Source organism: Cupressus sempervirens, chromosome 11 (assembly GCF_028749045.1).
Source record: "Cupressus sempervirens isolate cs-2001-9-10 chromosome 11, ASM2874904v1, whole genome shotgun sequence".
Taxonomy (NCBI): Eukaryota; Viridiplantae; Streptophyta; class Pinopsida; order Cupressales; family Cupressaceae; genus Cupressus; species Cupressus sempervirens.
Window position 1 is genome coordinate 257,702,334 of NC_143128.1, and position 27,454 is coordinate 257,729,787.

Sequence of the window (27,454 nt, forward strand, 5' to 3'; positions counted from 1 at the left end):
AATCATTATTCAAATTGTGAAAAAAAATGATAATAATAGAGAAGTTTTTTCATATGTATTTTATCTCTGCTGTATTAAAATAAAATAATAATTTAACAAAACAACAACAAAAATTATTATAAGGAGTTCCTTCAACTCTGTATAAGCATAAGCGTTTGATGTCTAAGCACTGTATTCCAGAATCAAATATGCAATATATGAAATTGTATGAAAAGCAATTCAATGGAATCCATAATGTAAGTGAGTCTCGTTGGTCTCAACTGGTATTCTTTAGACTATTACAGACTGCAGTATTTCTTTGAGACCTTTTTCTTGCCTTATATTCTTCACCCATTGGGCATTTGTACGATCGGTTTCAATACTTTGGCGAACTTTGCGTTCTATAGATGGCAGCATCCGAGTTGAAAAAAATCTCTGTATTTCATCTACCTTCTCCTCACTTGTAAACTGAAAGCGAGAAAAAAAATGTATTAAAAAGATCAAATTTCTACAATCCATTGTATTGCAATCATATGTTTCTGGATTCAATTGTGTAAAGATTTTTACCATTTCATGATCCAGAAACATATCATTACAAAAAAAAGTATGTTAGCCCTGCTTTAGTACTCTGGTGTGAGATGCATTTATAAAGAAACAGAGAAAGAACAAACCCCAGATACAACACTTGAGATGAACCGAGTAACAAGATTTCCTGAACCCCAACGTTCGCAGATTACATCCCAATTTTCCTGTCGAAAAAGTCCATTTGAAATCAGTTGCATATATAATAGGTAAACTTTTCTGCGAAGACCAAGTGTCTACAACACAATGGTAAATTGTGAGTCTGGAAGGTATTGGGTTTGAGTCTGCTGGTACAGTAATAATAATAATAATAAATAAATAAAATAATAATTAATCTAGACTTTGACCCATTACCTATTAAAAAAAAACATTTCTAAGAAGATTTTACATATTTGACCCAAGATTACCTTTAACCAAATCCATGCAGTTTCACGCCCTTCGTTGTTGATTCCAGATATTACAAAGATTGCATCTTGTTTTCGCACCTGAAAGAAAATCAAATTAAAGTAAATTATTTTTTAATTTGAAAAATAGTCAACTTACTATTTTAGAACATATTAGAATATTTTTTGTTTTTTTGGAACTGTAAGAGGCTGAACCAAGATTAATTATTATGTGTTGTGATTAATTATTATTATTAAAGCAGATCAGAATGTTAGAGGACCTAAAGAGAAGAAAAATAAATTCATCTCAGCGGACAAACTATGAACTAGTGATTGTGTCTTGTTTTCTCAACATCATTTTAAATAGACTTTTAGCATTTTGAATCAGAATGTTAGAGAGCTTAAAGACTCAGCCAAAACTTCCTGAATTTGAACAATAACAGTGAAAAATCATAGATCAACCTTTATAATATCTGCAGGCAGAAGTTGTGTGCTTCTGTCATTCAAGAATATATTGTATCTTCTTAAAGCTTCTTCTTTTGTATCTTCATGCTCAAACTCAACCAAAGCTGTCAGTATTTGGCCCCTTAACATTGCATCCAAATGACTCTCACTAGGAGTAGGATCCCATCCAAGTTTACTAAATATCCAAGAAGTGAATTACAAAAATAAAATATAAGTGATTAGATTGATTCTTGATACAATGGGGATACACTTTCATAAGTCACTAGTCTCCTCATGATAGCATAAGGAAAGAAAAGTTTCAAACGAAAATTCCAAGAAATGTGTTCATATTTCATTACATCATGTTACTATGTTTGCTTATTTCATTACATCATATTGTTACTGTGTTTGCACTTTCATAAGTTACTAGCCTCCTCATGATGACATAAGGAAAAAAAGTCTCAAAGATTCCAAGAAATATGTTCATATTTCATTACATCACGTTGCTATGTTTTCTACCACAAACATCCATTGCTTTAGAAGGTTTTCCAATTTATTAGGAACAATCAAGGCCCTCACTTATTTGCTAATAAAGAAATAAATTTCCTATTCAAATTTTATATGCCTCTTCTTCTTCCATTAATAAAGCACACCAATAAATAAGCTACCTTCACAATATACAAAAGTTATTGACTTCAACATTTAATCTTTTCAAATATAAAATTTGAAGAGGCTAATATTTTGAAGATAAATAGTAGAGAATAATTAAATGGTCAACAGTTCGAGGTCTCTGTGGGTTAGAGAAAATATCCCTCATTATATATACATGTGAGTATTAGTGTCTAAAATGTCAAGAGATCTAAAACTTAGAAGCTTGGGATTATATGTTTACAAAGATGACGAGACATTTCATTTAATGATGTCTAATGATGTTGTTAACTTCGGATGGTTGTATGACTATACCTCCAGTTGAAGAGTAGCTTAAAGAAGATGCAATAGTCCAAGATTTGTTTTCAACAAAAAGCTTATATATGTAAGACAATTTAATGTTGGAGCATTATATTCACTCCTCCTTGACTTTCCAAAATTAAATTGACTTACAACATAAAATAATAAGAATACAAAAAGCATAAATTTTTATTTCAAAACAATTCTTAGACCAATGAGACTTCTTCAAGTTGATCTCTAATTATAGGTGCAATTGTGCAACAATCCTCCAAATTCACAACATCATTAGACACAATTTGTATATTAAGTGTCTTACCACTCTTGTAAAGTATAATATTGAACTTACATATTTTAGATCTTCACTGAAATATTAGACTCTAATCTTCACATATATGCCACATAAGTCATAACTCCAATAAGGTATGATTTTTCCAACCCTACAAAGCACCTTAGACTATTGAACATCTACTTATTTGTATTGTAATTCAATTTGTCTTCAAAGTATTGTCCTCTACAAAATAGAAAAATTCTTTATCTTCAATGAAATCATCATCACCATCTAATAGCTTTTTGAAAAATGATTGACATTATCTTAATTCTTTTAGATATTTTCTTTTAGAAATCATATCCACAAAAAACACATAAGATTCAAACTATTGCACACTCAAAACATTAGAAACACTCATAAGAAACATTCAAAAAGAACACCAACAAACTTCACCATAGTAGCTTGACAACATGTTCCTCTGCCAATCTGATATTTATCTTTCTATAATAGATGTAGCAACAAAAACTTTGATTACAATTCAACATGCACCTCACAAAGGCAAGGAGCATTCTCTCATTTTACCAATCTAAGCTACGATAATAGTTCAACTTGTTTGAAACAATTTATTTTTGAAGTTCCAATTTTAGAATTGTGGAAGTATAATAGTGTTATAAAATAGCAAAATATTTTGAGAACAAATTAAATATGATTAACAATCAACATACATAATTTTTAATATTTTTAGAAGTTAGAACAAATTAAATATGATTAACAATTAAATAGATTTATTTTTACAACTATCAAGAACAGATCTATATGTTATTTCATTTCCAATTAAACTTTAATATTTGAAAACACTTTGAATCTCTAATTGGACAAAGAAGTTCATCTTTTGACCTTTAATAAAGATAAGGATTCTTTAAAAAAGATAAACTAGTAAAAGTTGAATCCAACTTACTTGGCTGCAAATTGGAGAAGTTCCATTATAAACAACTTGAAATGATCGACATAATCTGGAATAGCATCACTTACTACCCTTGAAACTTTATTGCCAACCTGCAATATAAACCGTGCATTGAAGATCCCAAAAAAATTCTTGATTTTCAATAAATTCATCCATCCACTAATTTCAAAATTCCATGAGGAAGGGTTTCAAATTGATTCATTGTCTAACTTGAGAACATATGGATAGAGGAACAATACAATTGAACTCACACAAAAAGATTGCCAATATTACAAACCAAAGCTCTTCAATACTAAAGACCGTTTGGGAATTGGAATAAAGTTGCTTAAAGGCGATAGTAAGTCCAATAAAAAATGTGATTAGGGGACGAGACTATTAATTAAAATCATGATTTGTGGGGAGAACTCAAGTAACAAGGTGAAAGTAGAATCAAGACTTAACTAAAGTTCATAATTAGAAGCAAAATTGAAAAAAGAAATGGTTAGAATTCAAACTTAAAATCTAAGGTGCTCTTGAGGAGGTCATCCTCAAAGTGGCTTGCTTAACCAAATGTTGGGTCGTCATCCTAACCTCTCTCTTGTTGGAGTGATTCGTATGTAGTTGCATCATACCATGCAATAGCTATATGGTGCATGAAGCATGTTTCTTAACTAAAGTTCATAATTAGAAGAAAAATTGAAAAAAGAAATGGTTAGAATTCAAACTTAAAAACCTAAGGTGCACTTGAGGAGGCCATCCTCATAGTGGCTGGCTTGACCAAATGTTGGGTGGTCATCCTGACCTCTCCCTTATTGGAGTGAATCGTACGTAGTTGCACCATACTATGTGGTAGCTACACTGTGCATGAAGCATGTATGTTTCTGGGTGCTTTAAGTCTTCAACCAAGTGTATGGTGGCTATCGTACCATGACTAACATGTATAGTACCTACGTGGTGACAGAGAGACTGAAGGCATTTGTGTGACTGGAGGCATCTAATACTGAAGGGAGTGATAGGTTGAGATAGGCATTTGAGTGACCAATGTCGAAGGTAGTGATGATCCTCTCAGTTATGGTGGGTGCTTCAGCTAGCAAATCGTTTCCGTTGTGACTGACGATTGGTAGATCATTTTTTCTTGAAAGGGTTGGTATCTTTTACTACCTTATTTACTTGTACAACTTTGAAATTTAATTGTTGCTCATTTTTCTATAAATTTGGCATTCTAAAAGTATTTTTGCACTATTGCTTTCTTAACAAGTGGTATCAAAGCTTGGCCAGTTGTGTTATCCTTGTCAGGTAGGGTTCAATTTTTTGAGCCAATTTTGGTTTCAGTGGGAGTTTGCAAGCTTCTTATGTAAATTAAGATGGTTGGTATGTCAAGAAGAATGGACATTGAAAATTCTAATGGAACGAACTTCGAGTTGTGAAAACTTAAAGTTAAAGATATGCTAGTTGATTGAGATTTGTGGATCATTGTGTCTGGCAACAAACCTTTAGGTGTGAAGCAAGAAGATTGGGATCTAATAGATCAGAAGGCTAGGGGACTATTAAGACTAAGTCTTGTAGATTTAGTTTTATTGAACATCCATGAAGAGAAAACCACACGTTCCTTGTGGAAGAAGTTGAGTGATATTTATCAAGAAAAATCCTTGGTAAACAAGCTTTTCCTAGGAAAGAAATTGTACTCCTAGAAGATGAATGTAGGATTAGCTATGGTAGATCATTTGAACTCATTGAATATGTTGATTGCATAGTTCACATCAGTTGGTGTGTCCATTAGTGAAGAAGAGTGTTGCATGTTATTACTATATCTGTTGCCTGATTCATGGGATCACTTGGTAATAACCTAGTCTAAAATGGACAAAGTAGTTGTTGCACTTTTGTCAAAGTAGATGGGAAGGAAGTCCTTTTAAGTGGCTAAAGAAGCTCTCATTGTACAAGGTAGATCAAAGGGAAAAGGCAAGAAGAAGGATGTGAAGTTAGAGTCTCAGGAGCAATTTGCCACTCTTGGAAAGAAGTCCAAGGTGAAGTGTTGGAGCTATGGGAAAAAAGGTCATATTCAAAAATATTGCAAGGAGGAAAAGAAGAAGAAGAAATACACCTTTGACATTGAGTCTTCTAAGAGTGATGTTCGAGAGCATCATTCCGCATGATGCCTCATATAGAGTGGTTCTCAAAGTATGAACTATATGATGATGGAAAGGTGTTCCTAGCAAGTGATTTTACATTGGAGATTATTGGAAGAGGAAGAGTCAGAATTTGGTTCCTGGATGGTAGAGTAAATGGAATTGATGGAGTACTTCATATACTCAGTTTGGCTCAAAAATTACTTTATGTCAGCAAGCTGAATGATGTTGGAGTCCAAGTAGCATTTTTCCATGATGGTTGCAAGATGACTAGGGGTCTAGTGTTTTAGCTAAGGGTGAATGCATTAGAACATTGTATAAGTTAGATACCAAACCTATATGTTTTAATAGCGTCTCTATCAAGTTTGATAAATCTCGTATGATAACACATGGTGTAAATGATGTGGAAGTTAAACTTCCTACTGAGAAAACAATACTTTGGCAATATTGGAAAGAAAGGTTTAAAAACCTTGAAGAATAAAAACCTGGTTGAGGGGTTGGTTGATTGTAACCCAAACATTGCATCTATGGAAACAAAAATTGTGTTATGTTTTAGTTCAATTCTAAAAAAAATCTGGTTTTTTGGACTAATATTCACTCTGATGTATTTGGTCATGGGAATGTTCCTTCTCTATCTAATTCAATATATTACGTATCATTTATTAATGATTATTGGAGAAGAATATTCATTTATTTTTTGAATAATAAATCATAAGTGTTTAGTCATTTTAATGAATTTAAAAACCTTGTTGAAAACTAGACTGGGAGAAAGATTAAATGTTTAGGGATGGATAATGGTGGTGAGTTTTTCAATGTAGATTTTGACAAATTATGTGTAGATCATAGCATTAAGAGGCATAAGATAACACCCTATAATCTGTAACAAAACAAAGTAGTAGAAAGGATGACTTATTGGTTGATGGAGAGAGCAAGGAGTATGTTAGGAAGTGTCAGACTAAAGAATTTTTTTGGGTCAAAGCGTTGGCTACAACATGTTACTTGTTGAACTATTCTCCTATGACAATGTTAGTTGACAAGATGACCATGGAAGCATGGTCTAATAAGAAGCCCTCATTAAGAAATTTGTGTGTCTTTGGTTGTGAGGCATACACTCATGTACCTGAAGTGAGTAGGTCCAAGTTGGATAACAAACCAATGAAATGTATCTTCATTAGGAATGACATTAGTGTGAAGGGATACAAATTATGGAACCCTCTCACTAAAAAAATGTTGTACAATAGGAGCGATATGTTCTGAGAACTAGAACTTGCCTCATTAGAGTAGCCAAAGAAGACTTAAAAGAAAAAGGAAATAGTTGAAATCACTTTAGCTTCTAGATGGGGAGTCTTTTAGACTCCAAATGAACTCGAGAATGAGGATCCAAAATTTCCTAAGAATGGAAATAGGGAGGACTCAAGTGGTCATACAAGTGAAGATGAACATGACTGCGAACCCTATGTTGAACCTCGGGAAGCTTCACCATAGGAAATAAGGAGATCTACTAGAGAGAGGTGAAAACCTAATAGGTGCAACTATTTACCGGAGAGGTTTAATTATTCCATGTTGAAAGTTATTGTGCCTATGAAATTCTTATAGATGTTGATGACCGTAGGACTATGAAAGAAGCAGTCAATATGTTAGATTTAGATTCTTGGTTGGAAGCAATGAAGGATGAGATGAAGTCCATGGAAAAGAATGGAACATGAGATCTTGTACCCTTGCCTATAGGTAGAAAGCTCATGGGTTGTAAGTGGGTATTTAAGAAGTATGGTCCAAATGGAAACATTGATAAGTACAATGCGAGATTGGTTGCAAAGGGGTATTCTCAGAAAGAAGGGATCGATTATGGGGAAATATTTTCTCCTGAAGCCAAGCTAACATTCATTAGATTTATTTTGTCACTTGTAGCAACACATGACTTTGAAATTGAGCAGATGAATGTGACGATGACATTTCTTCATGATGATCTTGAAGAGGAGATATGCATGTCCCAATCGGAGTACTTTGCAAAAAAAGGTAAAGAGCATTTGATATGTAAGCTAAAGAAGTCTCTTTATGGTTTGAAACAATCACCCATAATTTGGTATCAAAAGTATGATTCATGTTTTATCTTTGGGTTTTATGAGATCTAAATATGATGACTATGTTTACTTTAAAGCTTAAGGTAATTAAATATTTATTATTGCTCTATGTGTGGAATGATATGTTGTTTATAGGAAATAGTAAGAGAATGATTTCAGAGCTAAAGCTCAATTATCCTTGAAATTTTAAATGAAAGATTCAGGATCAGCAACATTTATTTTGTGGATGGAAATTAGAAGGGAGAAGGTTGGCAAAAATCTTTGGCTCAACCAAAGAAAATACATTACCAATGTTTTGAAGCAATTTAATATGACCAATTGCAGGCAATAAGTTGTCCCAGTGTTACATGGAACGAAGCTCTTCGCTACTAACAGTCAAAAAATTCTTGATGAGATTGAAGACACGAAATGGGTACCTTATGCAAGTGTCGTTGGAAGTCTTATGTATGCAATGATAAGTATTATTAGAGAAATAAAGTATTTTCTTATTAATTAGATCATATTGATTTAATTATTAAGTCACTTATTATCTCTAGTTTACTTAAGCTAAACTTTGGACATATAATAATTAATTATTTTATTAATTATTATCATACAACCTATGTTTTACTTGTTAGGGTTTTGATCTCATTTTATAAGGATTGATCTCTTTGTGATTTATTGATTCACTTTAGATGATAATGATTTCTCTTTTTTCTCATCAAGAATGTCTCATCAATAGATCTAGGAATTCCAGCCTCCATAGCTTTTGTTTCTCTCTTTCTATGATAGGTGTTTGCATGCAGATGGTTCTTGGAAGATGTGTGGTTGATCTCTTATCAACTTCAAAATGGTATCAGAGCTCAAGATCTTCATGCCTCTGTTCTATTTATGAGAGGTTGGCTTGGCTTTCAGATCTGAATGTTTTCTTTCAAAGTGTTTCATTTTTCAGAGTTTTTTTGTATTGGATTTGGGGGGTCACCTTTTCAGTGCACTTTGAACCCAAACGAACCTCACCATTGACCTCAGAGCACCCAAAAACCCCTCTTTTTCATATAAAATTTCTCCAATTTGGACACAATTGGAATTTGGGACAAAAAAATATTGCTCCCAGATTGGACACAATTCTCGAGGCAGAAATTTGATTATTTTTCGACATGCAAATTGAGATTTTTTGGGATGCAAATTGATATTTGTGCAGACAAATTGAGATTTTTGGTACATAAATCAAGATTTTTAGTTACATAAATCGAGACACTTTGGTGTGAAAATTAATGAGGTTTGGTAGGAATCCCAAGATAATTTATAGTACTGATTGGAATGCTTCCTAAGGTATTTGGCATGGATCTTGAGGTGGTTCTTTTTTTGCTCTTCTACTGCTTTTTTGGCCGTAACTTGCTCATTCAAACTCTATTTTTCACAAATGAGATATCATTAGAAAGCTAGTTTCGAGCCTATTCTAGTGGTATAGGTTATTTTCAATTTTTTGGGTCCTTTGATGGTTGTTCTGGTTGTCAAAGTTGGGAATTCTATTTTACACTCTAAGAGACATATCTTGAGACATTTTATTTTCTAGATTCTGCTCTAGGCATATCACATTCAATTTTTTTTTCATCTAGTGGATATCTTGGTTGTTTCAGGTTTGTAGATCAATTTTGTTGCTTTAGATGATTTGTCATGGGTTGTAGTTGTAGACACCTAAATCTGATTACACCACTAATTAATCTTATTTAGTCATCTCCTAGGACATTATTGATTAAATATTTTCTAATTAATTAATTAATTGGCATTCCCTAGTTAATTAATTAATTAAATTAACTATGGTCTAGTTAATAAAACTAAATGATAACCCAAAATCAATTTATCAATTAAATCCCTTTTCCTCTATTAAATTAAACAAATGAATAAATCTATTTAGTTTAATCTCACATCCTCCTTTTATTAAATAAATCATTTAGTAAATCAATCCTAAACTGTTAACCATCCCTAACCCCTGTAATTACCATAATCCAACCCATTCACCCATACTAACCTCACTTAGCCCACTAATTAACCTACCTCATTAGGCCCCAACCCACTTTCCTTTTAATCCCATCCTAAGCTAAGCCTAACCCCCCTCCTAAACGTGTGCACAACTTTAAGCATGGATTAAAAATTTCTAATCCAAACCAAAGTCAAAAGTCTCCCATATCCTCTTACATTTCTATCCAAGGGCATTTATAGCTCTTACATGTCTTAAATGCCCTTAAATGTCTCTTACATCCATCTTCCACAATCCAACTCCCTCATAAATCCCTTTGACCCTCCACTTTGACCATCTAATCCCCTTGTGACACTTGTCACAAGGCTAGAGCTTTGAAGAAGCACAATCCATGTGATCCCCCTTCCTTGCATCCTAGCCCTTCCTTATCCTTTCTCCATCCTCACATCTTGACCCTCCATTTCATCACCCCTTAGCCTATAAATTGAGCCCTTTCCCTTTCACAAATCATCAACTTTTAATGCAAACTTATAATGCCCCATCAATGACCACATCATAACCATTTACATCCTTACCATGTCAAAATCCACACACACCACCATTGTTGAATCTTTCACCCATCTCCGCACTTGATCATAAGCCTACCACTTGAAGCTTGAAGCACATTTGAGCATACATCCCTCAATCATTGTACATGTCAAAGTTATCAAGGCTACACTTAAGGAGCTTACCATTCTTGTTTTGCCTTCCTCCATAGTGTTCCCTTCATCTTATCATACATACTATGTTGTTATTTAGTTGTGAATGTTAGTTAATTCTTAATTTTCTTAGCATACTAGATTTCATACCTATATAGTATTATCTCTTGTATCAACCTTATGTCTCTTTTGATCTTTGTTGATATCCTTTTGTAGTATTTTTGCAAACGCACTAAGATAAAGTGTCACTCTATTGCATTTTGAGATCTTCCACATCTTTGTGTTTTTTTGTACTTGCACTATACTATAAAGTGTCTTGGGGTGTTTCATGTTGGCCATATTCACCACCTTCCTTTGTCAAGTGAGTGTTCCTTCCAAGACATTAGCCTCATGATGTGTTGATGACACATGCCATTATAGGTGTTTGTACTTCTTTTACACTCTCAATTTTCCTAGTTCTTCTTTCTACAAGAGATATTGCATTTTGTTTCAGTGTTCATGTCTTACCTCTCAGCATTATAGGGTAGTTATGTTGGTTCTATTGCTTTCTTGGTTTCATGGAGTGATCTATGTATTCAATATTTGATCCTATGTACTAAGTGATTGCAGTGGTTGGATAACTATGCATTTCAGTGAGATGGACCATTTACCATATAGATATTCTTTCATTCTTATTTTTGGAGGCCATAAAGATACCTTCTATATTCAATTGATCAATTCTTTAGACTTATTCTTCTCTACCTAGTCATTTTCTATACAGTGGAGGTTCTTTAGATTAGTAGTTTGGTAGTGTTTGTAGCTTCGTGCTTCAATGGTGTTCTTCATGGTCATCCTTTTGTTCCTATCTTTTGAAACATTCTTTACATTTTTTTTGGAGTAGGATTTTTCCTATGTGGTTTTTTCTATTTCTCCTCTTTGCAAAGATTTGGTTGTGCTTGGGTACCTCATTAGGCCTTTGTCGTTAGGAACAAAATTTATTTTCAGTAGTAGTTTCTAGGTTTTTAACTTCTCGCTAAGTTTATTCTAAGGGGGGGGTGTTAGAGTAATAAATTATTTTCTTATTGATTAAATCATATTGATTTAATTATTAAGTCACTTATTACTCTAGGTTACTTCAGCTAAACTTTGGGCATATAATAATTAACTCTTTTATTAATTATTATCATGCAACCTATGTTTTACCTGTTAGGGTTTTGATCTCATTTTATAAGGATTGATCTCTATGTAATCTATTGATTCACTTTTGATAATAGCAATTTCTATTTTTTCTCATCAAGAATGTCTCATCTGTGGATTTGGGAATTCCATTCTTCATAGCTTTTGTTTCTCTCTTTTTGTGATAGGTCTTTGCTTGCAGTAATTCTTGGGAGCTATGGGGTTGATCTTTCATCAACTTCAACAAGTACAAGACCAGATATTAGGCAAGCAATAGCAGTATTGATTTGGTTTATGGTGAATCTGGACAAGCCACATTGGAATCTTGTGAAGAGAGTTTTGAGATATTTGAAGGGTACATCAGACTATGCATTGTGCTATCAAGGTAACTCAATTAGATCAAATATAGATCAGTTAACGTTCAAGGCTATGAGGACATCAATTAGGTTGGGTGCATTAACAAAAGAAGATCTGCTAGTGGATATTTATTCATGATAAATGGTGGTGCTATCAGTTGGATGAGAAAATGACAAAGTGCAATTGCATTGTTGATAACTGAGGTAGAGTACATGACATCTAGTCATGCATGTTAGGAAGTAGTTTGGCTTAAGTTCTTTTATTTTGATGTTGGCTATGATGCAGGAAGAATTACAATCCTTTTTTATAGTCAGAGTGTAATATCTTTGACAAAAAATTCTACTTTCCATGCTAGAACAAAGCACATTGATGTACGATGTCATTTTGTGCATGACATGGTTAAAGATAAGAAGGTAAATTTAAAAAATATTGGCACTTAAGAGAATGTTGCAGATGCATTGACAAAGTCTATGAGCACAACTAAGTTCAAGTAGTGCACAAGCTCTGTGGGGATTAAATCCCTTGACTCTTGTTAGCCATGTTGAGTAACTTTGTACTTCATCAAGTGGGAGATTGTTGGAGTGACTCATATGCAATTGCATCATATCATATAGTAGTTACACCATGCATGAAGCATGTATGTGTATAGGTGCTTCAAATCTTGAACCAAATGTAGGGTGGCTATCATATGGTGACTACCATGTATAATACCTATGTGGTGACGAAGAGATCAAAGGCATCCATTTGACTAAAGGCATTTGGGTGACTAAAGGTGTCCGCATGACCGAAGGTTTCCATGTGACCAAAGGCATCTACATGACCGAAGGGATCCACATGACCAAAGGTGTCCATGTGATGAAAGGCATCCTTATGATTGGAGGTGTTCGAGTGATCGGAGATGTCTTATACCAAAGGGAATCACAAGATGATTGGAGGCATCTAAGTGATTGATGTTGAAGGTAGTGATGATCCTCTCAGCTATGATGGGTGCTTCAGCTAGCAAACTATTTTCATTGTGACTGATGTCTAGTAGATTATTTTGTAGAGTAACTATTTCTTTACCGAATTTTGCAACAAATTGTATTGTGCATAAATGGCTGCAAGGTTCTTGAAGAATGTATGATGAATGTCAGGTTAATTGTAAGGCAATCTAGGCATGTGAAAAATATGGAGTGTTGTATATAAATTTTGTTTACTACAATACAAAATTTTTCTTAGTGTTTTGAGTGGTGGGTTCTTTCCCAAAAGGGGTTCCCCTATTAAATCTTGTTTTCTCTATGTCTTGTGTCTAGTATTTTTTACTATCTTATTTACTTGTGTATCTCTGAAATCTAATTGGTGCTCATTTCCCTATAAATTTGGCATTCAGAAATCATTTTTGCACTGTTCCTTTCCTAACATCCCTACCCCCTCCATTTAGTAGGTCATTTATTGCTCCTTCTAGATGAGCATGTTCAATGGAAAATGGCTCTCTAGTGTGTTTCCTGGAGGACTTGCAGGAAAATCTTTCAAGGAAGAAATGGTTATAGAGTACAGGTTGCCTAACGAAGTGAAATTTATGTTTAAAGTATGGAGCAAAGGTTGTCAACAATTGTCAAAGATGGATGAGGAGGAGTTAATAGGGTATTTGTCACCACTTGTATTGTTAGGCCAAATGTCCAAATAACCACTACAATTGAAAATGAAAAAACTAGACTTGATAATTTTTGTCATGGCTCGGTGATGCAGAGCCACACCTTGGAAAACTCAGGAGGAAAAAGTCACTCAACTGAGTTTCTTCAAGGGGCATCTACAACCTTCAGGATCACACACTAAAATCAGAATCAATAAACAAAACTTTGAAAATAAAATCCCCCAAAATATCTTCTTGCTGCCTTCGGATAGACCCGTACTCAAACATGAATAACTTTTGAACCAGAAAATATTTACTAAATCCAACTGTTGATATTTGGCGTAACTATATTTCAAACAACATATAAAAATTTGAGAGAAATCCAACGTTTCAAACCCAACATATTGACCACGCATCATAGTACATTTTTCTACAAAACATTGCTTCTTGTTATCTCTAGATAGACCTGTGAACAGACATGTATAACTTTTGAACCAGATCAAAATTCTTCAATCGCTCTAGTGAAGATGGGCGTAATTAGGCCTATAATAACATATCCAAAGCTCATGAAAATCCAATGGTGCATTTGGGAGATATTACCCACGCACTGAGACTAATTTTTTGCAAACATACCAAATTCGACCCAAAACTAAAACTTTTTAATCTTCTGCAAACTATCAACTTGTTTCCAGTGAGAAGATAAAAAAAATCCGTTCAAAACTCAGACCATCAAAAACTTGCACAAAGAAAAAAAAGAAAAACATTCCATATCTCTTCAAATTCGATTCATGTCTTACATAGCCGACTGGCTCACCCTTAAAATTGACTTTCTTTTTCCTATTAAAGGATGTGAAACGTTTTCTTCTTATTTTAGAAAAGAAGAACGTCTTCTATCCAAAAAAAGGATAAGAATCTGAAACATTTTTTCTACCAATATTAGACAGTCGTTTTCTAAGTCAGGAATATTCCAAAAATTGCCTACTACCTATTATTGGATTCTAAAAATCATTAAACACTCCACCTACGAACTAAAAAAAATATTCTAATTTAAGATCCACACACCTGGTCCTAGGTGGCAATATCTGGAGAGCTTATCGAACTGCTACTCTAGGTATGCCACCACATGTAGGACGTTATTACAAACTTCAAAAACTAAAAGCATTTAAAACATAACATTAAATTCCCTATTACATTTTCAATAATGTTGCCTCCTATAGCGTTTCTCTTCTCTGCCACTGCAACACTCGGGACATAACCAAGACAAATTCTCAGAATTTTTTAAATGAATGGATGCAAAATGTTTGAAGTAGAAAATGAGGGTTCCAGTAGGGTCCATTTGGCTATTGGAATAGGAATTGAACATTGGAATTTTTTTATTCTAGATTTTTTATCCTAGGTTCACTTGGTTAGAGAAAACTAATTTTAGATTCATTATTCTAAATTTGTTTGGTTTGACAAAACTAATTTTGGATTTGTTATTCATAGCCTCATTTAGCCTTTCCCAAATTTAGATAGAAGCACATCTACTTGAATAGTGCATCCAAATTAGTAAACACTATTGCAATATGCCCACAAGATCTGACATGGATGGGGATCACTACCTAAATCAATTTTACTATCAAACTCAATTAAAGGAAATCTTTGATAAAATTCACTTCCTCATCAAACAATGGAAATGGATCTCTTTCAAAATCCACCCAAAGACAAATTCACTGGATTGGAATCTTTGTTTATAAAATAATCCAAATCTTTATTTGATTCTCTATTTACAGGGTCAAACCTTCTAGACTGGTGTTGACAACAATGAACGCTAGCATGGAACCAAAAACATAGTATAAAAAGTGCAACAATCCAAATGTAGATTAGCTAGCAAGGAACAATTCATTTGTAGTTTTTTTTTCACAGGACAAATGTTAGAAAAAACGTGCAGAAGAGGCTCTTCACAATTACATCCATAGTGGTGTTTAAGAAGATTGGACTTTTACTGGACAATTCAATTAGGGATGTTACTTGTCTCTAGAATGTCTTTGCAAATGATGAAGATGATGATCGATGATAGATAAGGCTATTGCCTATTGCAACAAATGATCCCATGTTAGGGTTTAATTGGGAGAAAATTGAAAGGCTTCATACTGGAAGCCTATTTGATAAGGCAGATGCAACGATATCTATTCTTTCACTCATTAAGGATAGTGCACATCGAACTGCAAAGTTGATTGTGGAAGAGGGCAAAATTGTGTCGTTGCTAAATCTATGTTTACTATTTGTGCATAACTCTCATTTCTTCACTACCTCTCTATATCTGAAATTTTCATCAAATATAAAAAAGTCAAAATTGGAATAGGAATTGGTTATTTCAATTCCACCTATTTTGGTGGAATTGCAAATGCTCATTTTTTTGGCTAAAATTGGAATACACATTCCTATTCTCAAATCCAATTTGGTGCACCTAAATTGAGGATTTAAAATTTCAAGAATTTATAAATACCTATTCCAGCCTAAGTCTTGCTACCAATGGGCCCTTAAGGGCCTAATTGTTTGTTGGGATTCAACTATAATAGGAATTGGGAATAGGAATTTATTTTTAATTCTCAGTTTGATTTGTTGAATCAAATTTGGGAATTAGAGTTGGTATTTCCAATTTGGCCCCAAAATGAGAATTGACAACTCCACCAAAATAGGTGTTATTGGAATTACAATTCCAATTTTGACTTTGACTTTTTCATATTTGATGAAAATTTCATGTCCACCAAAACTCATGCACACAAGTGCAACCAGTGAGAGCCAATGAGAAGATGAAGTACTCGCATTATTGTGCCTTGTAAGATGGTTTATGATTCAAAATATCCCCCTTGCTTATGGAATTTGGCTCCCTAGACCATGGAAGTTGTTGGTACTGTGATTAAGATGGATGAATCACCATCGTTCCTTCCCCATATGGATGCAAGTTTACTAATTTCTATCAACCTTGGCCTTGACCTTCTAGAAGAATTGAAGATTGAATTAGTAAAGGAAATTGTGATGTAACCCATTAAGTTTTTGGGTAGAATAAATGCATGTTTATTCGTGTAAGAGAGAAGATTGTTTGAGGCACAATTGCCCTCTACTTAAAACATGAGTAGCTCTACAAACCCTAGTACCAAGGGAAAACTCTCCATTGTCCCAAGTAAGAAGAATCCAATCATCCCTTGGTTGAGACTAATTTTGGTTCTCTTATCAAGCCTACCATGGATGAGAGTCTTGGACCTATCAAATGGAAGTCCCCACAAAGGACTTATAATTGATAAATGGAATGCCCTCAAAGAAGCCCTTAGAAAGGAAAATTGGCCCTAAAGTGTGGATATTAATATTTCCTTCCATGTTTCCACCTCAACTTGTGACAAGATCCCTAATGAACAAGGAGAATTTATCACTGACAAACTCACTAAGCACAAAAAATTGAATGTTGAACATTTTTTAGTTGAAAAGTTCAAACAGTTGTAAGCTACTAGCAATATTGGTCTTGGAATTAAACAAGGGTTGAGAAGAGAGAAAAAATCTATTGGATTTGTTACCCAATGATTTTACCCTTTTTAAGGAGAAGGATAAGGCTATGAATGATAGGATTTTTGGTACCTACAAAGTTCTACATGAGTCTACAAGATGGGATGGAGGTAGGGATGCCCCTGGTGACTTCCCTAAGGTGACAAATGTTGATGAGGCCATTGATTTAATTAAAAGGGATTATAAGTTGAGTTCTAATGATTGCTTCTCTAATTACTCTTTCCTTTTTATCCATGTTGTCACCCCCTCTTCAAGTCTTGCTAGGCCTTTTTTGATAATGTAGACCCTACCATACAGGGAAATTTGCTTCTCATTAAATGAGAAGATGAATATAGGAATGACTTGATAGAGCATAGTGAAGGATATGTTTTTTTTCTAACTTATATGAGTTTCAAGAGAAAAATGGGAGAATTGGGCTATAATTTTGTATGTTGGCAATCATGACGATAATATTATTTAGGAGGCAATGAAGGAGCTTGATGTTAGGAAAGCTAAAAAGAAAACCACGACTAAGAAGGAGGTAAAGTCTAAAAAGGAAGCCACGACCAAGAAGCTCAATGATCCCCCAAGAGTTGAACAAACCTTTATATTTAAAATTAAGAGGAAAGAGATAGACCCTCTAGGTTAGCCACCAATAGACATGAGACTAAGGCTCCTAAGGGTCAATTGACCAAATGCTTCAAGAGATTTGGGGCTCCCATTGACATCACTCCTTGATTATTTATGAAATTGTATTGTGTATCTTGAAATGTAAGTGGGCTTGAGTACATAGATGACAAATATGTGGTAAGATTTTTTTTAAAGAAGAACAAGGAGATTGATATCATCATGTGTAGGAGGTTAAGGTTGTACATTTTAATCTAGATATCAAGTCAAAGTGCACTTGGAGGGACACACCTTGTTATACCACCTAACACAAAAAAGGAAAATGTGGAGCAACTATTTTGGTGAGAGCCAAGTGGAGTAAGTTTTTTGATAGATGGGGTTTCTCTCCTTGTAATAGTTTTGTTTGGATCATTCTAAAAATAAAGGAGATGGAGGTATGTGTTTTCTCTATATACACAACCATTTATCATAGGGAGAGGATAAGGTTGTGAAAGTGAATCTTTCAAATTGAGGAAGTTCCTTGGATACTAAGTGGGAACTTCAACATGATTGAGAGTTCTCATAATAAATTTGGAGGTAACAAGATTGAATGGATAGGATGGGATACATTCTATTACTGTATAATGTTGAGGAAACAACATACTTTTTGACCCCTTAGAAGGTAATAAGCATGGGAGCCATGATGTTTGGTACATATGATTTGGTTTTCAATAGGGAAACAAAAGAATATACAACATATTATACAAGTGTTATGTCAATAAGGAAATCCTCCTACTTGAGAAGGATATAGCTAGATCTAGTGTTATGGTCATCCCATGCATCTTATTTGATCGCGAACCTATTTTGGATGAGATCTATTGCAATGTTAAACTCCCAACCTCTTAGAATAGGAGAGATGTTTCTACACTCAATATTAATATTGTAAAAGATGAGGATGTGATGAAATACAAGTGGCATTATAAGATAGTTCAATAAATGGATGCTCAGGAAATATAGTGCTATTGAAAAGTGAACACAAAATACTAGAAGTTGGAAGGTGTTATTTAAGGTTGTGGGGATAAAGAAGGCTAAAGATGTTAGGAGGGAGGAAACAAGATGTATTTCATGTTGAAAATGGATGAAGATCCCTTGCACAAAGACCCATTTAATCAGATTGATAATGATGTTCTCATACAGGAAAGAGATTCCACAAGGAGAAAACAAAATGAGAAAATCCAAGGGACTACAACAAGAGTTAGGGTGAATTATTTAAATCACAAGGACAAAGGTTCCAAGTTCTTCTTTTATTTGCTTAAAATAAAAGAGGTCAAGGATTTAGAATATTTGGAAAGGATGAGACAACCTCTTGAATCAAACTAGGATTCTAAAAGTTTTTGCCCAATTTTGTAGTAAATTATTTACATGAGAAGAATAGGGTTTGAACGAGGAGAGGGCTAGGTGCAAAATCGGTAGCATTATCCCAAATAAAGTTAGCAAGGAGGATGCCAATATGTTGGATAAACTAATTACCGTGGAAGAAATTAACAATGTCATACTCCTTGAGCAATGATGAGGTTCCAAGACCAAATGAGTTGACTATAGAGCTCTACAAGAACAACATTGAATGGATTGGAGAATAACTTGAACAATTTACAGAGAATCCATCCTACAGGGGTCATTAGGAATAGATATAAATAGTGGTCTCATAAAACTAATTCCCAAGGATGAGGATAAATCCCTTATTAAGAATTGAAGAAAAATTAAATACTAAATATTTCTTACAATATTTTTGCTAAGGTCATGGTAAAAATATTGGAGGATATCTTACCTAAAGTGATCAACCCAAACAAAATGATTTTGTTTAAGGTAGATACATATTGAAAAGCCTTTTTGCATGTTGGGAAGCCATAAGTTGGGCTAAGCGCTCCAATCAAAATTTGAGCATGCTAATTATTGATTATGAGAAAGTGTTTGACATAATAGAGTAGTTTCATATGTAGTTTCATATTCATGATTTTGGAGAGTTTGGGGTTTCCTAGATGTTTCTATCAATTGGAAAAAAAATTCAATGAATGATGCAAGTTATAGGGTGGAGGTATATAGCTGCAAATCATGGTGCTTTGATCCATCCAAATCCATTAGAGAGGGGTGCCCATTAGCCCCCAAATTATTTCTTATAGCAACATATGTGCTATACTATCTCCTAACTACCTCCTAAGGGGTAACTCCCTATCACTAATAGTGCAATGAGTTACCTGACCCAATGGAGTCAATTTTTAGATCTAACACTATCATACTAATTAAATTCAACAAACATAATTTAGGTTCTCTAATGGATAAGAAGGATATATTTTGTGAGGTGTTTGATAGTAAAATTTCTCTCCCCAAATCTATAATGTTAGGCCTAGGAACATAAACCTACTCCCTATTTTGCTAGTACTCTTTAGAATGGGGGGACCGAAGTACCAAGTCATATACATGGGAATTCCCTTTTCACTATGCCTATACTCAAAGGAAATAATAGATTGGATTAAAAATAATATTACCAAGAAGTTTAGAAAATGGAACAAACAATACCTTTCCTTAGTTGAAAGCAAATAGGAAGGTCAAAAGATTGTATCTTCATATAAAATCTACTACACATATGCCTAGCTTTTCAATCAATATCAATTTAATCGCATTCAAAAGAAGATTAGAGAATACCTTTGGTTTGATGGCAAAGGCACTAAAAATAGGCATGTAGTGAGATGGGATTGGTGTACTATGGATTAAAATAAAGGAGGAGTAGGGTTCAAAGACCTTAGAGTACATGAATTGTCACTTGTAACCAAATGGTTCTTTGACTGATTACAAGGGTTGGAGGCATGGAAACTTTTGGCTAGGCATAATAATGGTAAAGTAGCCCCTTGTAAAGGACCTTCTTGGAAGGATATATATATATATATATATATATATATATATATATATATATATATATATATATATATATATATATATATTCCCATTTAAGTCTCAAGATCAAGTGTGTTTAAATAAATGTGGAAAGGATGGGAAAAAATAAGGCAACTTGTAACACAAAATGGGATTTGTCTCAAATTGGAACAAAAATTGTGGTGAAAGACTAATGGTGGAACTTGTAGCATAGAGACAAGTCTTTGCCAATGTTACAAGCTCATTCATCAAAATCACAAGGAATGAGGAGAATCAAAAGGCTCATGGAAATTATCAAAGATGAGCATCTAATGAGTTGGGAATAAAACTATTGAAGTTTGACATTCCATAAGTTTAGTGAAGAATTGATTCACTACTTAGCAAGGCATTTAACTCCTTATCCCTTCCCAAACAATGTGAAATTGATAACAACAGACTTACCTCCTATAAATGGCTTGATGGGCCACCTCTCCCTTGTGTTAAGGCTAAGAATATTTACTCTTTTTAAAATGTTTGTGAAAGCATTTTCAATTATTTTAAATCTTATTTACTCTTTTTTAAATGTTAATGAAGGTATTTTCATAAATTATCTATCAAGAAGCCTAATGGTGAATATATGTTGAAATAACACATTTTTAAGAAAATATGATTTGTGTTGAAATAATATATTTCAAACATGTTGATTTGCACAATACATGTACCTTCTATATAACAATAGAAAGCATGAACCATCTATTCTTAAAAAATTTGTTTGCTAAAGAGGTATTCAAAATATTTTTTATCTCTATAAATGTTAATATCAACATTATTGAGATAGTTTTTGGTTATGTCTAGAGTCACAAGAAGGATTTTAATATTGTTTGGTCTAGCATTTTTGTTGAAATTTTATGCCTCATTTTGAAGTTTAGAAATGAAAATATTTTAGTGGAAGGGATATATCTCTTGATAAGTCTCTAGGGAGGCTCATTTTTTATAATATTGATGTGTAGGTCATAGTCACTCTAAAATTAACAAAGAAAAAGTTTGAGAGGCTTCTACAAGATGGGACATGTGTAGGGTGCTCAAGTGAGAAGTTTCCCATGGATGCACATGGGCTATAAGATGTAAAGAGAGGTCTCCCTTTAAAACTACACTTGCATGTATTTCAAATCCTTGTTAGAAATATTGTTGAAACTTTAAAATTATTTTGTTGATGTACGTATAAATTTTCTTAAGGTTCTTATCTAATCCATTATATTCTAATTATAATCTAGTTTTGATAATGATAAACATGTATATGCTTATGATTACTTCTTTGTATGTGTTCACCTCTACTTATAATTTTATGATATTTTAGGACCTTGCGTACTTGAAAGACATATGTGACTACTATCTGAGTGTTCTCCTTATCAATTATTACTATTGGGTAAATTATTTTCAATAGTCAAGGATCTTAGGATTTGTTTAGATTCTTTCTAATTGGCATCCAAGTTCTTATTTTCATGAATATGATTTCAAGATCTCTTTAATAGCTAAGTTTTCCATATCTAATGATTTTGATTTGCATCATTATGATTATTGCTCATTTTTATTTATATATATGATTATGATTATCTATTTAATTGTCAATGATGATTAAGAGATGAACCCAATGTACATGATGGGTTATGTTATGAAGTTGATCTAGCCCATATTCTATATTTGATTCATAATGTTTTGTATATTGTACACCTGTAGACATATGTGCTTTTATCTATGATATGCTTTTATGGCAAGCATGAAGTCATAGTTACTCTCCTAGTGACCTCCACAAAATGCCTTGAACCTTATCATTATTTGCATTGTATTTTGTATATGTTCATGCACATGTATATTTATTTCATGATGTAGGTTTATAGGTACCATACACTGACTTCACCTGGCTACACATGTCTGAGTGTGCCCTCATATCCTTGATGGTTAATGTTGCATTGATAATACTAAGGCCCTTGCATGAATCTTCTTGTCCTATTATCTAATTTAGAAACACTGGGGGTCTTGCTTTGTTAGTCAATTGTTAGGTGAAAAACCTAGATCCACCTCACCCAATTGAGCATTGTTGTAGATTGCGCTTTATGGTCTCTTGTATTCATTTGGCTTTGTGATTTTTTTATTCATTTCATTTATCTCTCCCTCCTCAGATGGTTCTCAATCAAAATTTTCTATATTTTTTTTTAGGGTTCCATGCTTGGTCAAGGCTTTGGCTTGACTAGCCTTATTGACTGTGGTTGACCTTGTTTGATCTTGTGGTTATCCCAATGTATTTTAAAGTTGATTTTTATGGCCTGTATGGATGATTAGATTTATAATATGAGCCATCTAATTTAATAATATATGAGTGTTATATCTTATAGTAAGCATAAATATGTAATAATATTAATGTTATGATCTATTACTTCATCATCCTAGATTATAGTGTTTGGTTGTTGACATATATGAGTGCACACACAAAAGTTTTACTTAATTATAATTGCATGATTTTGGATATTTTCTTTTTTGAAAGGTGATGGATTGAATCCTAGATTAATTTTTTTTTTTTTTTTGAAATAAGTTATTATTATATGTTAAACTTGAGTTGTCTTGAACCCAAGACCTCCTACATGAGAGGCTCACAAGTTACTTTTGCATTGTAGGATATTACCTGTAAGATTGTGGATATTATTTATGGTGAATATTTTGAAATTAAGGTATACTATTTTTCTTTATTGACAATGGGCCAAAGCCTAAATATTTTATTATTATATTTTGTTGAGAATAATTATTATTATGTGTTATATTTAAGTAGATGCAAACCCAAGACCTCCCTAGATGAGCAGCTCTTAATTTACCATTGTATTGTAGGCTCTTGCCTAAATTACGGTATAGTATTATTAATAATTAAATATTAAATAATGCAACATATAGTATTCTTGATTTTCAATTATTAATAATGTGGATAGCTTATATATATACATAGATATTGATATGATTATTTATATCTATATGAAACATACTATGATAATCATACACACGTGTATGAATAAATATAAAAGTATTTATTATAGTTATATTGCATAATATATAGTTGTAGGTTTATAATTATATTAGGTTATTTAGTAATTCCCTTTAGTTAAGAGTTAGTTGGAATTGGTTAATGTTTCCTCTCAACCTTTGGGAAATCAATTTATATCAATTATTATTTTCTTTTGTGGGAAAATTTCATTGAAACATTTAGGAGAGTTTGGTTGTTATTTTCATAGAGATTTTGGAGAAAAACTTATGAGATGTGAGGGAGAGATTTTGAGCATATTTCTTGTAGAACTCATGGTTTTCTTTTCCTTGGGAGAGGAGCACTTTTGTAAGAGTTTCAATAGTTGAAAGAGGGATTTATCACTATATGGATTTGCAATTTCATTCATCGAGATTTTTTGAAAGTGGAGATAGTTTTGAATGATATGTCTCAAGTTTGAGTTGTCCTCCTTGCATTGCCTCCTCCTCCTTCCTTTTTTGGTTGAATCTTCACAGACTCGACAAGATAAGGATTGAAATATTTTATGATGCTATTTTAGTTTTTATTTTATTTTAAATATGGAGTGATTTATACATTTAATTTATGTATGATATTTGTATTTAGAGTTCATTTTGGGAAAACAAAAGCCACATTTTTTTCCTAGGTTTTCTAGAAACCCTTTTTTGGAGATTTGTTATTTAAATAAACTAAATCAAACACAGAGTTTTGATTACTTGATTATCTTTAAAGGAAATTCATAGATTTCAAATGGGTATATTCATTATTTGGTTATTTGGTTTCTTTTGAGGAGCTCATGATGTTCACTTTGAGTTCTTTGATGGTTTGATGCCTTGGTTGATTCCATGATTAGATGATGGTTTTTCATCATGATGTCATGTATAGCTTGGATGCACGGTTTAGTGGGAGTTTGTGATAGTGATGAAGTAGTAGTACAAGATTAGTTCCTATTTTGATTTGTATCTTCTTGGGTTGGAGATCTTGGTTTCAGTTGGTGCTAACACTTTGGTTGTGTGTATAGACCGAGAGGATCTTCATGTAGGAGATAGATTTTATGATGCCATGGATGACTCAATACCACAGTTGAGCGGGAGTTATTGGCATACATATATTTATTGAGTATTTGTAAACATTGGAGGTTTGTCTTGGATCCTATTGCTATGGAAGCATCTTTGATATTTGCATGGTGCACTTGTTATCTTTATGGTGTGTGGAGATGGTTGCATCTTAAGGACTCATGAGGTTCTTGGTAAAGATGTGGTTTATGCTTTCATTTTGCATGTTATCCTTGGTGTGAAGATGGTTTCATTATTATGTCATAGTATACTCTCGATATGCATTTAGAGTTGTGACATGATATAGTATGTTCATATGGAGCATTTTATCTCTTTGGTTGAGATGGTTTAGATCATGCTTTTATGTTTATATTCATGAGGTCATATTGGAACTTTGACATTGATATTGTTTTAGTTTCTTGGTATTGAGTAAATTGATCAATTGCTGGATACTTCAAGATATTGTTATGTCGTGTTTGGAGTTGGCATGGATTGATTGGTTATAGGTGCTCATGGATACATAGAGATGGTGGCGATGCTCATTGATCTTGGATTAGAGAAGTATTTGTTGGGCAATTGGTGGTTTTAATAGGAAGTTCGAGGGGCATTCATCTGATATGGACTTGAGAGAAGATTGTTCTTAGATGAGTCTTGGTTGGAGACTTGGTTATCTTAACAAGCATTCTCATTCCTCACTCTTGGTATACTTGATGTTTCTATTGAGAGCTATAGCCCATTGTTTCTCTTAGGTGCATTATGATTATGCTTATCTTTCATTGATATGGATCTTGAGATATGGTACATGAGTTAGTTTTGGAGGATTAATTTGAGATATGGTTTGGAATTGGGTATATCCTTGTGCATATGTTGTTATGTTGGTTGAGTTTGGGAGATGGTTTTATATTGGGCATATTCCTAGGATTAGGAATGGTTATTCCTTGGTTGAGGAATGGTTTATGAGTTTGATATTCTTGTGAGAGGCTTATACCCATGATTAGTTATATGATATGATTTGGGTGTTGTTGTGGCTTCTTGTTGGGGTTATATGGAGGAGATCATACTTGCATAGTTTACATCTAGAGGTGTGTATAGAAGGACATGATATAAGTTATGATTTGCATGGTTTCTCTCTAGTCTTGGTTATCTTCCTAGATGTTTAGTTTTCACTTACATTGAATTTGAGATTGGTTGGAGATTGTGATCACTAGTTTGTGTTCATGTAGAGATGGCATGGTTATTTCTTTATTTCTTTCCTTTGTTGGTTGTGGAGAACTTGGGAGAGTGTTGGAGACTTGTTGTGAGAGTTGTTCTTGCAGGTTATTAGTTTAGGTATTCTTGATGTCCTTGATACTACATGGATTCACTTCTTTGAGATGTTATGAGTGGATTGGTTCCAAATTTGAAATTATCTTTTGTAGTGGGAGCTTCTTGGTATACATGTGGTATGCATTGCTCTTGAGACTTGTGATTGCAGGTTACAAATTGGATATCTTGATGATGTGAGATTCACTTTGTAACCTTTGGAGGTATGGATAGTTGGATGGGTTGGCACTTGTTGTGGTTGCTATTTCAAGTATGGATTTTGACAACTGTGGATACATGTGATTACCTTTGGATCAGGTGTTTGTGCTTGACATTTTAGTTGGTACAAGATTTTATGATCTTTTAATGTGACAGGTTGGGTGACTTTCTCTTTGGATGACTTCTATGTATGTCTAGTGGTAGTGACATAATAGGAGGTGGCATCATTCATGTTGGAGAATATGGATACTTTGATTTTGTTGTAGGTAATAGGATAGAGCACATGATGTACTTTGATCCATGATGGTGGCCATGCTAGGAGGGATTGTTTCCTTGTTCATTTATGTGGTTATAGATTGACCCTATGCAATGTATACAACAAGTGGGAGATTGTTGAGATAATATGTGTTGCACACATTGCACAATATTGTTATGCTGTATTATTTTATTCTATTAAGGATATTCTTGATGATTATATTATAACAATATGATAATATTTGATGTGATTATTTAATATTGGGTAAAAGAATTAAATGTCCAATATTAAATGTGGGGTTAATGGGTTAGGTAGAAAATGGTTTACATAATACCACTTGGTGGTTTTGTGGGACTTGTGACTATGTAAGAAGCCATAAGGGTAGTTGTTGTATGAGAAGGGTAAAAGACAAAAAAAAAGGAAAAAAAAAAGGCAAGAGTTGAGCAGGACAAGGGTTGACAAGTTAGCCAAGGGAGCATTTGTGAAGGCTAGAAGCATGGCATGAGATGTGTGGATTCATGCTTGTTCACATAGATTGCTTGATAATTGCTATGGCTTTGAAGGATTCCATGGTTGTATTGTAATGGTGTTTTTGCTGAATAATACATGGTGATGGATCCTTTTGGAGGCCAGGGTTTTTCCCTCAATGAGGGTTTCCTAGGGTATATCTTGTGTTACAATTTTTGTGGGTATGTTGTCTATTCTCTTACATGTGGATTTCAATTTCTTATTTGTTTCAGATCTATTACAGGTTATGTGGAAATAATTATGTTTTTCATTGCAAGTTTCCTTATAGAGAGTGAAGAAGGTGTCTTATGATATGACACAATTGAACAAACTTGTCCTCAAGAAAGGTGATCGGTTTTGCATGTGTGTACATGGGGGTCGAGGCCCAGAGATGCATAGCTAAGATAACCTCAAGAGAGAGGCCTATGCGATGAAACGAAGGTAGCCTGGGGATTCCTACCCTTGGTTTTGTACTACTAGTAGTCCTCCTTGATT

At 33.5% G+C, this 27,454-nt stretch overlaps 1 pseudogene; it reads right to left on the reverse strand.

The window, feature by feature from the left end:
- Nucleotides 1-270: 270 nt before the first annotated feature.
- LOC149529130 (aminopeptidase M1-like) overlaps nucleotides 271-27,454 on the reverse strand; it is a 56,199-nt pseudogene continuing 29,015 nt past the window's right edge.